Source organism: Nanorana parkeri, unplaced genomic scaffold (genome assembly GCF_000935625.1).
Source record: "Nanorana parkeri isolate BGI_ZX_2015 unplaced genomic scaffold, ASM93562v1 scaffold1467, whole genome shotgun sequence".
Classification (NCBI taxonomy): Eukaryota; Metazoa; Chordata; class Amphibia; order Anura; family Dicroglossidae; genus Nanorana; species Nanorana parkeri.
In genome coordinates, this window is record NW_017307735.1 from 227036 (window position 1) to 240066 (window position 13031).

A 13031-nucleotide genomic window follows, 5' to 3' on the forward strand; every position below is an offset into this window, starting at 1 on the left:
GCCAAGGGGCACTCTTTGTGCCTGGAGGAAATGAATGAAATTTGCCTCAGGAACTAGTTCTGGCTAGCTCAGTCAATTGAGAAAAAAAACTGGATGTATTCCTAAATTAACAAAATATAATTGGATATTAATAGTTATAAGTAAGAAAACAGGAGACTGTTGATCCAGGGAATATTTTATTACCTTAGGGGATCAGGGATTATTTTTTTTCAAATTGGGCCATGCTTTTTCCCTTTCTCTGGATCACCTGTGGGTATAACGTTCAGTATACGGAGGTTTTCTATTTATTTATTCATAATTTTTTTCCCTAGAGTTCTGGATGAATTTGATGTATTTTTTTTTAACCTGACGAAGTGTGGACATTTTCTGGGTCCTCCAGAAGGAAGGAAGGGAGTACAGTGTCAGCATGGATTTAGAGATGATTTGAGTATCTACAGCTAAGTGATATACAAATAAGCTAAATTTTTGTTCATAGATAGGCCTCATTCACACGGGGCGTACAGGTCCAGCGGCGTGCATGCCCGTAAACAGTTGATCCCGGGAAGGGTTGGTGCTGTGTGTGATTGCATGCAGCAGCCTGTTCTTCCCTATGGGAGGACGCTACTGTACGGTGTCATTTATGCGGGTATGGGTGTCTGCACTTGGACGCAGGCAGGATGAATCCTTTCTACGTCCAGGTGTGGACACCCATACCTGCACGAATGTGCAGTTTGGGTGTCCGTATGACACCGTACCGCCGCTTCCTCCCATAGGTAAGAACAGGCTGCTGCGCCCAATCACACGCAGCACCTGTCCCTACTGGGATTGGCTGTTTACTGGTGTGCAAGCAAAATGGGCGTGTATGCCCAGCGTGAATGAGGCTTTAGGGTACTTGAATGCATTTTTAAGTTTTACCTCCTGAGTTTAGTGTCACGTTAAAGTGTCCTTCAAAAAATCAAAATGGAAAGTCATTGCTGAAATAATTATTGACTGGAGGTGAAACATACGATATGCTTTAATTAAACTTTTTTAATTGACTGAAACTAAAGCTAGGTATTGTGCACTGCCCTGGAAACCTGGAGCCTGGAGATAGCAAAGGTTGACAGGCACGATGCTTCAGACATATTATTATGAGCTGGTACTAACAGGATTATGTTCTAGTGGACATACACAATGAAATAGTGTGACATTTGCAGCACCTTGGTCTTAACTTTTGACATTGATAGGACACAAACAGGATTTTGCTGTACCTAGTTATCCAAGAACTGAAAAGTAGAAAACAAAAAAGAGTTACAGCTCATCTCCAAGGAAGATGAAAACTCCTCTTGCACTCGAACTGCACCCACATAGCAAGTGTAACTGCTTGTTTAGGTCTAGGGGTATCATATAAAGCAGATTTACTTACCTGATCCCTGCTCCCCCAGCAATTGGCACTCACCTAATTTTCCTGTGTCCTGAGCTGTAGGCAGTCTCTCAGCATTCTCATGTATAATCCCAGGCTATGGATCTGCATTGTACTCGATGACACAAGCAGTCCTCAGGCCATCGGCGCAAAGAGGGGTAGAAGAGGCTGCAGGTTTTGGTCTTGTAGACAGAGAGAGAGGGGATCAGGTATGAAAGTCCTTTTTCCAGGTACCTTACACCTAAACACGCTTTTAACTGATGTAGCTTAACTGTAAAGCAGCATTGACTTAAATATTTATACAACAATAACAATGCTATAAAAAAGAAAAAGGCAAAACATGCTTAGATAATCCCTAAGTAGTGTTGACATGATGTTTAAAATAAACGTGTATGCTTATTAAACAAATTGATATGTCACATGTAGAGGATTCTTAACCGTTTCCAGGAGATGAGCTCCTGCTTGGCTTATTTCAGTTCACTATGAGATCAGTGAATACATTTCTATAAAAGATAATACGGCTCTAATAGGATTATGTTGTAATCCTGGAAACAGGACATGGTCCATACCTAGCCTGCACTAGGTTGCCGAGATTAATACGTATTTTCATGATATTTTTATTTGAAGAAGTGTTTAGTAAATGATCTGCTACATCTGCTACCAGCAAACCATTTTTTTTCCTGGTACTAGATCACACATTTGAACATTCCCTAAAACTTTTCATAGTGTATGCTCCATGTAATATGTTTATTTTCAGAATCATAATTGATTTTTTTCTAAACATCAAGCACTGTTCCTTGTTCCTGTAGCGTATGAAAAATATTAGGGATGCACCGATACCAAGTACCATACTCGGTACAAGTACAAGTACATATACTTTTCAAGCTCCAAGATTACACTAGAAAAAAGTTAGTTAGGAGGCAGCTGTCATTTGTAAGGAGCATTAGGAGCTCCTGGGATTTGTACATCTCTGTTTTAATGTATGATTTTATTTTTATAAACATATATAAAAGGGATGCACCAATACGTGTTTTGCAAGTACAAGTAATGATACTTGCCCAAGTATTTACAAGTACTGATACATTTTTCATTTTTGTTTATTGTCATGTGACAGTTTTTCTAAAACAACACAGACGAATGATTTCAGGACAGTGGTGGAGTGCCAGAGCCAGGTCCCAGCTGCAACCGCTGCAACCCTGGTAATTCTCATGAAAATGCCAAGTATCGGTACTGGTACTCGAAAAGTATCGATGCATCCCTATAAAATATGATGGATTATCTTTACTGAAGATAATTCTGTGTCCAGCAGCATGTTCTGGCCTAGCGGTTGCATTAATCTTTGCTGTAAACAAGTCATCATGTCCAACACTAGAGGGTGCTGTTTGGAGATGGGAGACTTGCTCTGCAATGTGCTGGACAGAACTGTTTCCAGAAGCAGCATGAAAATAGTCACTTTAAGAATAAAGAAAGCATCTGCCATGTATTCAGTACAGTTGCCCAGAGGTGCCAGCACATACAGTATCTGCAGTAATTTCAGCATCCTCTGCTTCAACAAAAAGCCAAGTCATCCTGATCGGGCAAAGATCTGACCCTTCCTAGTAGTGTTAGAGCTTGACACTAAGCCCCAACCTCACACATTCCCATTGGTCCATCACTGTGATACACTACACCACAGGCCAATGCTGATATGTACTGATTTGTAGTGTGGAAGGAGGGGGTGAGCAAGCTTCATCACTGATTTGTCTGATCAGAATGTAATGAAGGAGATCAGTGCCTGACAAAGGGTGATGCTCCTGAGAAGTCTTCTTACAGAATCCACAATAAAAGAAGTGGGAGAAAGCTGGAATGTGCATAGTGTGAGTGACTTTATGGGCTTTAAATCGAGTGATGAGTAAACCAAGCAAAGTTTGGTGCGCTTGGACATTCACCATCTGAAAAAAAAATCTGCAAACCCCGAACATTGCACCTAATCTCCACTGAAGTCAATAGGAGCTAAATCTTTTTTTTGCTTTACCTTTTTTTAAGGGAAATTTGCAAGATTTTGTTAGGGGACATGTACCAATGAAAATAATATAAAACAAAATGAATAAACATACCCCTTAGAGGGGACCAGGTCTTTTTAGCTTCTGAAAGGAAAACGAATAAAAATACACAATCCCTTTAAACAAAATGCTTGGGTTTATGCCTTACAATTACATGTGATATTGTACCTGTATAATGTACTTGTGCAAAAGTGACATTAAGAAAGAAGGAACATAATTGCCACTAAAATACATTTCTAGTGGCTGGCTTTGTTCTGGTACTGGCTTTGTTATGTTTGTAAAAACATGGCACTGGCCCCCCCTCAAAATCCATCACAGGCCCTTACCCAGTGGATTCAGGTTTGGTACGAATTTTGAAGAAAACCTCATGGAGTTTTTTTCTAATAAAGTCACAGTACGCATTGTTTGCAAAAAAGTATGTACTGTGACTTTATAAAAAAAATGGCATGGGTTCCTCACAGAAAATGTAGACCAAACCTGAGCACGAGCCACTGCTCCTAAACCATAACAGGCTATATGCCCTCAACATTGAGAGGGCAGTTTGCAAAGGGGGGCAAAGCTTCCCCATTCTCCAAGGCACCTTGTTTGCATGTTGAAGTGGATAAGGTTCTCATTTCCATATCCATGAACTGGTGGATGTGGGGGTCTATTGGGAGGGCTTATCAGAATCTGGAAGCCTCCTTAAAGATATATGGCCCCTCCCCCTACATAAATGAGTAAGGGCTACATATTATCCTTTTTTTCATTCACATATGAAGAATAAACACACAGACACTATAAAAAAGTCCTTTATAATACAGACAAATAAATACATACATAAATAAATATATAAATAGAAACATAAAATATCACCCCCCAAAGCAAATCCAATGTCAATCACATCGTCCAGCAATGTATATCCAAGGTCATTCATGATGAACAATGCCCCAATGATGTGAAGCTAAGCCACAATGATTCTCCCCTGCCAATATTGCAAATGACAGCTCTCTGGTCAGCTGCTGAATGTCAACAAACCAAATATAGTCATAACCATATGTGACCACGGTCAGGATCTCATAATAATAGACCACACTACAGCCTGTGTGGGTGTTCAAGCATTCAGGCATGTTCTGGACTGATGCATAACTAAACATTGGAATATCTATCAAGCCAGGTAATATAATTAGATAACAATCTATAGTGACTTTCAGATATGTATGCCTTCTTTCATTTAAACTAAGGGGACACTTGATCATACTTTATTGCCAACGTAAACACAGTGCTTGTGCTTGGCTGGGTGTCTGTGGTGGATCCATGTTTGTACTTGGAGCCTCTGCATCCACTGTAGTGAGTGTTCCCGGGTCTCACTGCTGGCATTTTTGGACTACCAATAAAAAATATATTATTTACATTTTTCTAAAGGGTCTCCTGACTAAACGGTCCACACACTTCGTGTGAAACGCATAGCAGCATCCTCACTCCACTGAAGTGCCAGCATCCACTATGTTTTCATTACTTTTTGTAAAACCTTTGATATTTGTATATATGACTTGGATTTAAACATGTTGGATCTGTGTATAGCTGGTTACTTGTAGATTGAGGCAAAGACCTCAGAGACCTGATGATACACGGTTTCATGTGAAGTGCCAGAAAGTGTTTAACGTGAAGTGTCCCCACACCGCATGCAGGTATCTATACAGGAGGACCAAATGTGTGACCACACCAGACAATGTTTATGAGCTTACAGTTTATTAGGCTCACCAAAATCAAGTAACCAGAAACAACCCCACCAACACCCACAAGTAGCAAATAATGGCCAACAAAATGCAAACAACAAAACCACATACAAAAGGTAACAGGGCAAGTGAACCTGGGGAGCAGGGCAACAAGAGGGGAGCCACGGATCAATGGTCAGGGTTCAAGGAGGCAACAGGATTCAGGAAACAGGTTACAGGATACAGGTAATGGCGACAATACTGTGGCACCAGGCTCACTGCAGGGAGGGATTAAATACCCTCCCAGATCAGCATCAGGTGGTGCCTAATTGCTGACACCTGCAGGTGAGCCCTGGAAGTGCAGGAGCTAGTTCCAGAGTCCCAGTGCCACCTGGAGGTGCTCAGGTCCCTGACAGCCACTGGCTGCCTGGAGACACCTGCAGGGGAGCACTGGAACTGCTGGATCTGGTCCAGCGCCACCTGGAGGTGTTCAGATCCCTGACACTTACTGTTTTAATAAATATTTAAATAAATATGACATTTTTAGTATATTTTTTCTGCAGCCATTAAAGTCCATTTTAATTGTATGGTTTAAATTTAGCACATCATTAATGGATGTGGTACTTTGACCCACCTTATATCTTCAATATTGATTAATGTTTATGTAATCATTATTTTTAGGACTGCATATAAATATTTACAATTCCAACCAACAGGCGGAGCTCATTTCATGTGTTTAATAGGCTAACCTTAGCTGCTTTGTTGAAATAAGGGCATTTTGTTTACAGAGCCCAATAGCTCAAGCTAAAATTCACACTCACAAATGACCCTGAGAAGTGAATCCTTCCCTTCCATGCTTACACTTTAATATGTATCCATATTGACTTTCAATTTTAGAAAGGCAGTCTGAAAGCAACCTGTGTTGTACTCTCTCCTGAAACCATTTGCAATAGAGGTCATATACAGTACAAAAAGATATACAACTTCAGTCAAACATATAAACTTAAAAAATAAATTAAAATTGACCCAGAGGATCATAGCTTTTCTTTAAACTTTCCCTAAGTTTGGCATTGGGAAGACTTGTTAAAGGTTGCTTTATGATCTATTATACCGCTCCTTTTTTCTTTTCTTTTTTTTAACTCACCAACACGAGTCTCTGCACCATGCAGCCCAGTAAAGTGTATTTGTTTTCAAAGCACAACATAATGTTCACATATTATAGGATCCCTGGGATGTTGCACCATGGGGAAATTACCACTCACAAAACCATTTTGCAGGTAATGTGTCATATCAGTGATGTTCAACATGAAATTGGCAACAGAAGGGCAGGGAGAAGAGGAACAGAAGACAAACAGATCAGAGGGATGCTAAGTATAACAGGGAGGCACACAGAGACAACTCATTCAAAGGTGTAGTGAACAGTACATGGATAATCATCTTTTACTGCAAAGATTAAAAAAAGTCTCGCCCACTATACACCTGCACCGGTTTACATTACTATTAACATAGGTTATTGTTCCCCACATTTTTTAAAATTATATTTATAATAAAACATACATTTTTATCTTTACTTTGCTATACATATTTTAATTCATTCTCATTCGTCATTAAAGAGGAACTTTACCCATATCTTTGAAATGGCAAGAAATGCATCTTTAGAAATGTTTCGTAATGGCAATCTACAAACAGATACTTGTAGATAATTACCGGCTTTTTACTACATGCATATATAATTTTTCTTTTCCTTCCCATTTTTTACTAAGGGCAGGTTACTAGCTCTCCCTTTACTTCCTGGAACTCTGGCATATGTGACTAGGACATGTGACGATGCACATCATCTCAGGGGAGAAAAATGCCTTTCCCTGAGATCTCTTGAAATTACAGATGAGATTTCCCAGCAATGCTCTGCTGATATAACCTATGGAGGATGCAACGTGTAGGCACATTACATCACTGTTGCCCAAGAGAACAAGTGGAAAAACAATATTTATAAGTAACAGAAAAATATGTTTGTTCAGTCAATGAATGTAAGATGATTTCATATTAGCATGCAAATCGAGAGCGGCATGCTGATGGGATTTTTAGTTAAAGGGGGTAAATAGCCACTACATCCAAAGTACAGTAGATGCAAACCCAATCACTTAAATCTATCATAAGCTTCAGCATGTTGTTATAATTTTATAAACTACATTTAAATATTTTAAATATTTTTATTCTTCTGCTTTTATTACAATAATACCTGGTGATCCAACCATGAAGATTCCTCTTCAGACACTTGCTCTTAGGGTGGCAATGTTCTGTCCCGGTCTCCCTTGTCACCTTGTCACATGGCCTTTTGATGGAGACTGCAAGAGACTATTTCAACATACATGAAGCATTCATTGTCCACTGTTTTGTTGCTGCAGTACAAGCATGTAGATAGGAAGTGGCCGCATTGAACCTGCAGAAGATCATCAGCACAGGGTGCAAAAAAAAAAGGTAAAATAGTATTTTATAGAAAAAAAAGAAAAACAACATCAGTTTATAATACTCATACATGTATTTAATTTAGGATATACTTATACAGTATGTTAATGTTATTTTATTATTACTGTCATCCGTGTTATAAGTATTATTTAAAGCCTAGCTTCAATTTCTTACTAATATTATTGTAGTGTTTTCATCCAGCCAAAAATCCATGCTGCAATTTTCATCTTCATTTTAGATATTTCCCCCTTTTCTACTGGTACATGTCCTCAGTCTGATGCTCAACATCATGCAACCCACTTGCTCTGAGCCCAGGCTGTCCTGCACCCCCCTCAGCGGCTGACTGGATAGGGAAAGGAGAAGCGGCACAGTGATGAGCTCAACTCTATATCTCTCTGCTCTCCGCTCCTTTGCTCTCTTTCTTCCTCTCACACTCAAGTTCTTCAGTACTATACAGGGCCGGCAAGAGACTGATACCAGGTCAAATTGAGGTACTTACACTGCTTTCATTTAAAAAAAAAATTGATTTAGTTATATTTGTCTAGAGTTTTGCTTTAAATCATAGTGCATACTCTTTACAGAGAAAAACAGAAGTACTTTTATATCACTTCACTTCCCTGGGTGAAAGGAGAGATGGAGGAGTGAAAGTAAGTGTAAGCAGCTGTAGGGGTTGGCGCTAAATGTAACCTGTTGTACAAAGAATGCCCACTCAGAGTCAGGCCCTCGTGGAAGCTGACCGGCCTGATGCTTGAGATCAGGAATTATATTTGATCCTTTGATTCCTCTCCGGGCTCCTGGAGGAGGAGAACATTGTCTATTAATAAAGTCATTTGTTTTATTTTATGTAACCTTGACAACATATTTATCATATGACAAATTTTAGTGTCTATTATCAGCACTGAGCTCGGGCAGGGGATAGGATGGCATTGCTGCTTGACAATTCTGCTATGACAGATCGAGAACAAGTAAATAATAACAAATCAAATAATATTTTAGAGTACAGTTGCACTATTGTAACATCTAAAGAGTGGAGACTCAGATTATTACAGATGTGCATTAGTGACTGGTTCTCTTTGTGCTTTTGACAACAGATGCGCACTGGTCAACCAGTCTCATTGTTGCATAGCGGCACTTGCTAGTCGCAGCAGACACACACTGCTGGGAAGCCCATTGTGTACCTATACAAGCAGATCATAAAGTGTTAGCAGTCAGTTAAGACTAATTTAACACTTTCTGAAACTTCATTGAATAGGGCTTTATGTGCCTTTTTGGGGGAGACTGATGCAGGGATTTAAAGGGGACCTAACATCAAGCATATTTTGTATACTGTATGTTAAGTGCAATAATTTACTCATTATTATTTATTACAGGTATTTTTATAGTGCTAACAATTTTACACACTACATGGTGCACATTCACATCAGTAGAAAAAATGGTACATGCATGAATCTATAACCGGCCTTTATAGCAGGGCGCACATTGGGAAGGCTTACAACAATACAAAACACAAAAATTCCCCAGCCTCAGCCTGCCAGCCAGCCTGCAACCAAACAAGTAGCCCTGTCAACAGTATGCGTTAAAATCAGAGGTTTTAGTTGCACAAACTTTTGACATTCACATCAGTGCCTGCCCTCAAGGAGCTTACAATCTAAGGTCCCTATCTCACTTGTATACATACAGGGCCAATTTAGACAGGAGCCAATTAACCTTTCTACATGTCTCTAGAGCAGGGGTGTCAAACTCAAATACACAGTGGGCAAAAATTTAAAAAATGCTCCAAGTCGAGGGCCAAACTGGTTCAGTGTTTATTGAAAACAAATTGAAATTAACTTAATTTCCCGGAGGAACTTTCCTGAGAGCTTAATAAAGTACTATCTATCTATCTTCTGAGCCAGACACCTGGTGTCTCATCTTGGATACAAGCTCATCTATGTCTGGGGTTAGGCTCTGAGCTGAGGAAATCCTCAGGATTGAGTGAAGGTGTTCGTCAGTAAGACGACTTCTGTGTGACATTTTGTTTATCTTCATCAAAGAGAACAGGTGTTCACACAGGTATGTACTGCCAAACATGGAGAGCATTTGAGCAGCTTGGGTGTGCAGCTGGGGCATTGTGTCAGGGATGAAACGTGGAAACTGTGCAGCGCCCACATAATCATATGTTGCCTTGAGTGTGTCACTACATTGGAGCTCAATCAGCTCCTTTTGGAGGTTTGATGGTGCGTTTTCCATGTCAGCTGCAAATGGATTACTGAACAGTTCAAATCTGTTTCTTTGGACTTCAAAGTCGGCAAATCGCCGTGTGAATTCAGCACCAAGTATGCTGAGTTGTTCGGCAAACTGTGTACTGGGGAACACGGTGGTAGAGACCTGCTCTTTCATTGTTTGGCAGCATGGAAAATGGCTCAAGATTTCTTGCAGCATCTGCGTCTCCAATAGGAGCAGCTTGTTTTTAAAGGCCCTCACTGAAGCGTACATGTCTGTGATCATACGGTCACGCCCCTGAAGCTGCAGGTTGAGCACATTAAGATGGCTCGTGATGTCAAACAGAAACGCCAACTCACACAGAAACTTTTTGTCCCAGAGCTCTGTTGTGTCTTACCCTTTGCTTTCCATAAACTCACAGATCTCCTTGCGCAACTCGATACATCTTTTCAGCACTTTTCCTTGGCTTACCTCTGTGTGATAGGGCAAATCACCATATTCTAAACGTAACTCCTCCACAAAAGCCTTGAACTGGAGGTGATTTAAACCTCTAGCTCTTTTGAAGTTAACTGCTTGTGTTATGGTGCTCATAACATGTTCCATTTGCAAGGATTTGCCGCACAATGATGCAGTGATAAGCTGTCAGCTCACCTGTGCCATTTTCCTCCCGTATCTTCTCCCGCATCCTGCCAACCAATCCACTCTTTTGACCGCACATCGCGGGTGCTCCATCTTTGGTCAGGCCCACAAAGTTTATCCCAAGGCAGCCCTATTTCATTCACACATTTGGATACCTCCCGAAAGATATCCCTTCCCTTAGTTGTGCCATGCATTGAGTGTAATCCCAAAAGTTCCTCTGTTACACACAGACTTGTATCTACTCCACGGATAAAGACTGACAGCTGGGCAGTATCAGAAGTGTCGTTGCTCTCATCCAAAGCAAGGGAGTATGCGATAAAATCTTTTCCCTTTTCCATCAGCTGTTGTTGTAGATTGGTTGCGAGCTGATTTACACGATCAGCAATGGTGTTTCTGCTCAGGCTCACATTTAAAAATGCTTACCTTTTATCCGGGCAACACAACGTCAAAAACTTTTATCATGCGGTTTTTGACAAATTCTCCCTCTGTAAAGGGCCGGGCTGATTTTGCTGATTTTACTGATTTTGCGACCTCTGCTGCCACAATAAAACTGGCCTTTACAGCAGCCTCGCTTTGTGATTTGACATTTCTGAACATGGCCAGCTGTGACATCAGACTTCTTTTCAACTCTTCAACCTTCTGGTTGCCCGCACCTTGCCCATGGAGGGATAGAGTGTTGGGATCACTCAAGGGAGACTCGTTCACATTGGTCTCCCTTGAGTGATCCCAACAGTCTATCCCTCCACGGGCACGGTGCGGGCAACCCCTCCAGGACACCGCACTCCACCATGCTCTCCACCGCAGCATTGGACCATTTCCGTAGTTGGCTCGCGCCGCAACACTCACACCACACACATCTGAAGCAAGCTCCCGACGGACACAGCCCCATTGGGCTACGGGGAATCCGCAGCGTGAGTCCACCTCCGCTCCCTGTGGACATACTACCCCTTCACAGACGGCACACTCCCAAGCAGCCGTGCGCTGTGACATCTCGGCAGCTCATCTGCCCATCTGCCCTCTTTCCGGCATCGCATCGCCCTCCAGCGCCCATCAACAGAATCTTCCACCAGGACCCCTGTGACAACGGCCACCTAGAGGATCACCCCATAGCCATCCAGGCACAACATCTACCGCACCTTCACCGCTGACATCCTGCCTTCATTTTCCCAACGGTGAGTTTCAGAAGTTCACCCCCTCCTTGCCTACCACCCTACCTCACCTCTCTGCTATTCTACCCTTGTGTCTCCATCTGAACCACCCAGCAAGAGAGGGACTGATCCCACCGCTTCACTCCACCACCTCACTCTGGTTATTACAAGCGAGCGCTCACCCAGCCACAGGTGAGTACATTACTATTGTTTCTGACTAACCTTGCTCCACCACATTTATTGCACCAGGTAGTGGCGCTTCCGTCTTCCAATTTTGTTTCTTACAGTACACATGTTGGACACCCCGGTCCGAACATAACGGAACCCGCGCGCCCGCATAAAAGACAGCCCCCCCCCTCATTCATTTATTTTTTTATTAACTCTCTAAACCTCTGACGCCCCAGCCACAACTGGTGCATCCACCCAGTACATCCGGTTATATATATCTCCCCCCCCCACCTCTGACGAGGGCTACACACGGGGCAAAACTCTTTAAATGTTTCACTGTTTTCAAACTTCACCTTACATTTGCCATTTTCCAGGGAGAGGGGTAACGCTAGCTGAAAGGTGACCACAGGTAAGCTATCTCACTCCATCAGGCTGCTAATAAACAAGCGGGACAGGGACTCGCACTTGCGGGCCTTTGATTGGCAATATACCGGTGGGCCAGATCTAATAATAATTCGAAATTATCATGCGGGCCACAGATAATTCCATCGGCCCGCGGGCCTCGAGTTGACACATGTGCTCTAGAGTGTAGGAAGAAACCAGAGTACCTGAAGTAAACCCACGCAAGCACAGGGAGAACATGCAAACTCCCTGCAGATAATTACAGTGCATGCTAAGTAATATGTAAAAATGTAACACTTATTTATTACCCCTTTGAGATTACAGTACTTCCCCGGACAATGCTCTTATCTACTTCTCTCTACAGAAGAACAGAGCCACTTTGTTTAGGCATTATGCAGGATCAGCTGGACTGTCATAGGAGCTCAGAGATGGCCCACTCTTGTAGATTCTGCTACTTGTGCAGCTTTTAGCTGTGTTCAAATCAAGCCCGGCTGCAGCCTCTCACCGTATGATTTGCTACAAAGGTGCAATCCGATTCCAAGAAGAATGAGGAAATGCTTTAAGTTGCCTACAGTCACGTGATGAAAACAGTCTAGGCAAAGTCACTTGGGATTACTTTTTAATAATGATGGAGGATTTCTGGAAAATTGTACTGTTGCTGTATATTGTGATGCGCAGGTGTATATTCTTGCAGACTTGTAAATTTACTGGAAGGCCCACTTTCAGTCAAAAGGAGAAGAGGATAACATAGGTTTAGGAGGTAAGATAGCTCACAGATATGAATATGAATCTATAAGATCTCAGAGAAGCAGCTGCTTACAGACAAGTCTGGTTTGCTAAAACCTACAAATTCATGAGTCAGATTCAAGAGAAACTTATCAAAAATCAA

The 13031-nt window shown here is 41.7% G+C and overlaps 1 pseudogene; it reads right to left on the reverse strand.

Moving 5' to 3' along the window:
* Positions 1-9458: 9458 nt before the first annotated feature.
* LOC108798408 lies at positions 9459-11414 on the reverse strand (annotated as a pseudogene).
* Between the last annotated feature and the right edge of the window lie 1617 nt (positions 11415-13031).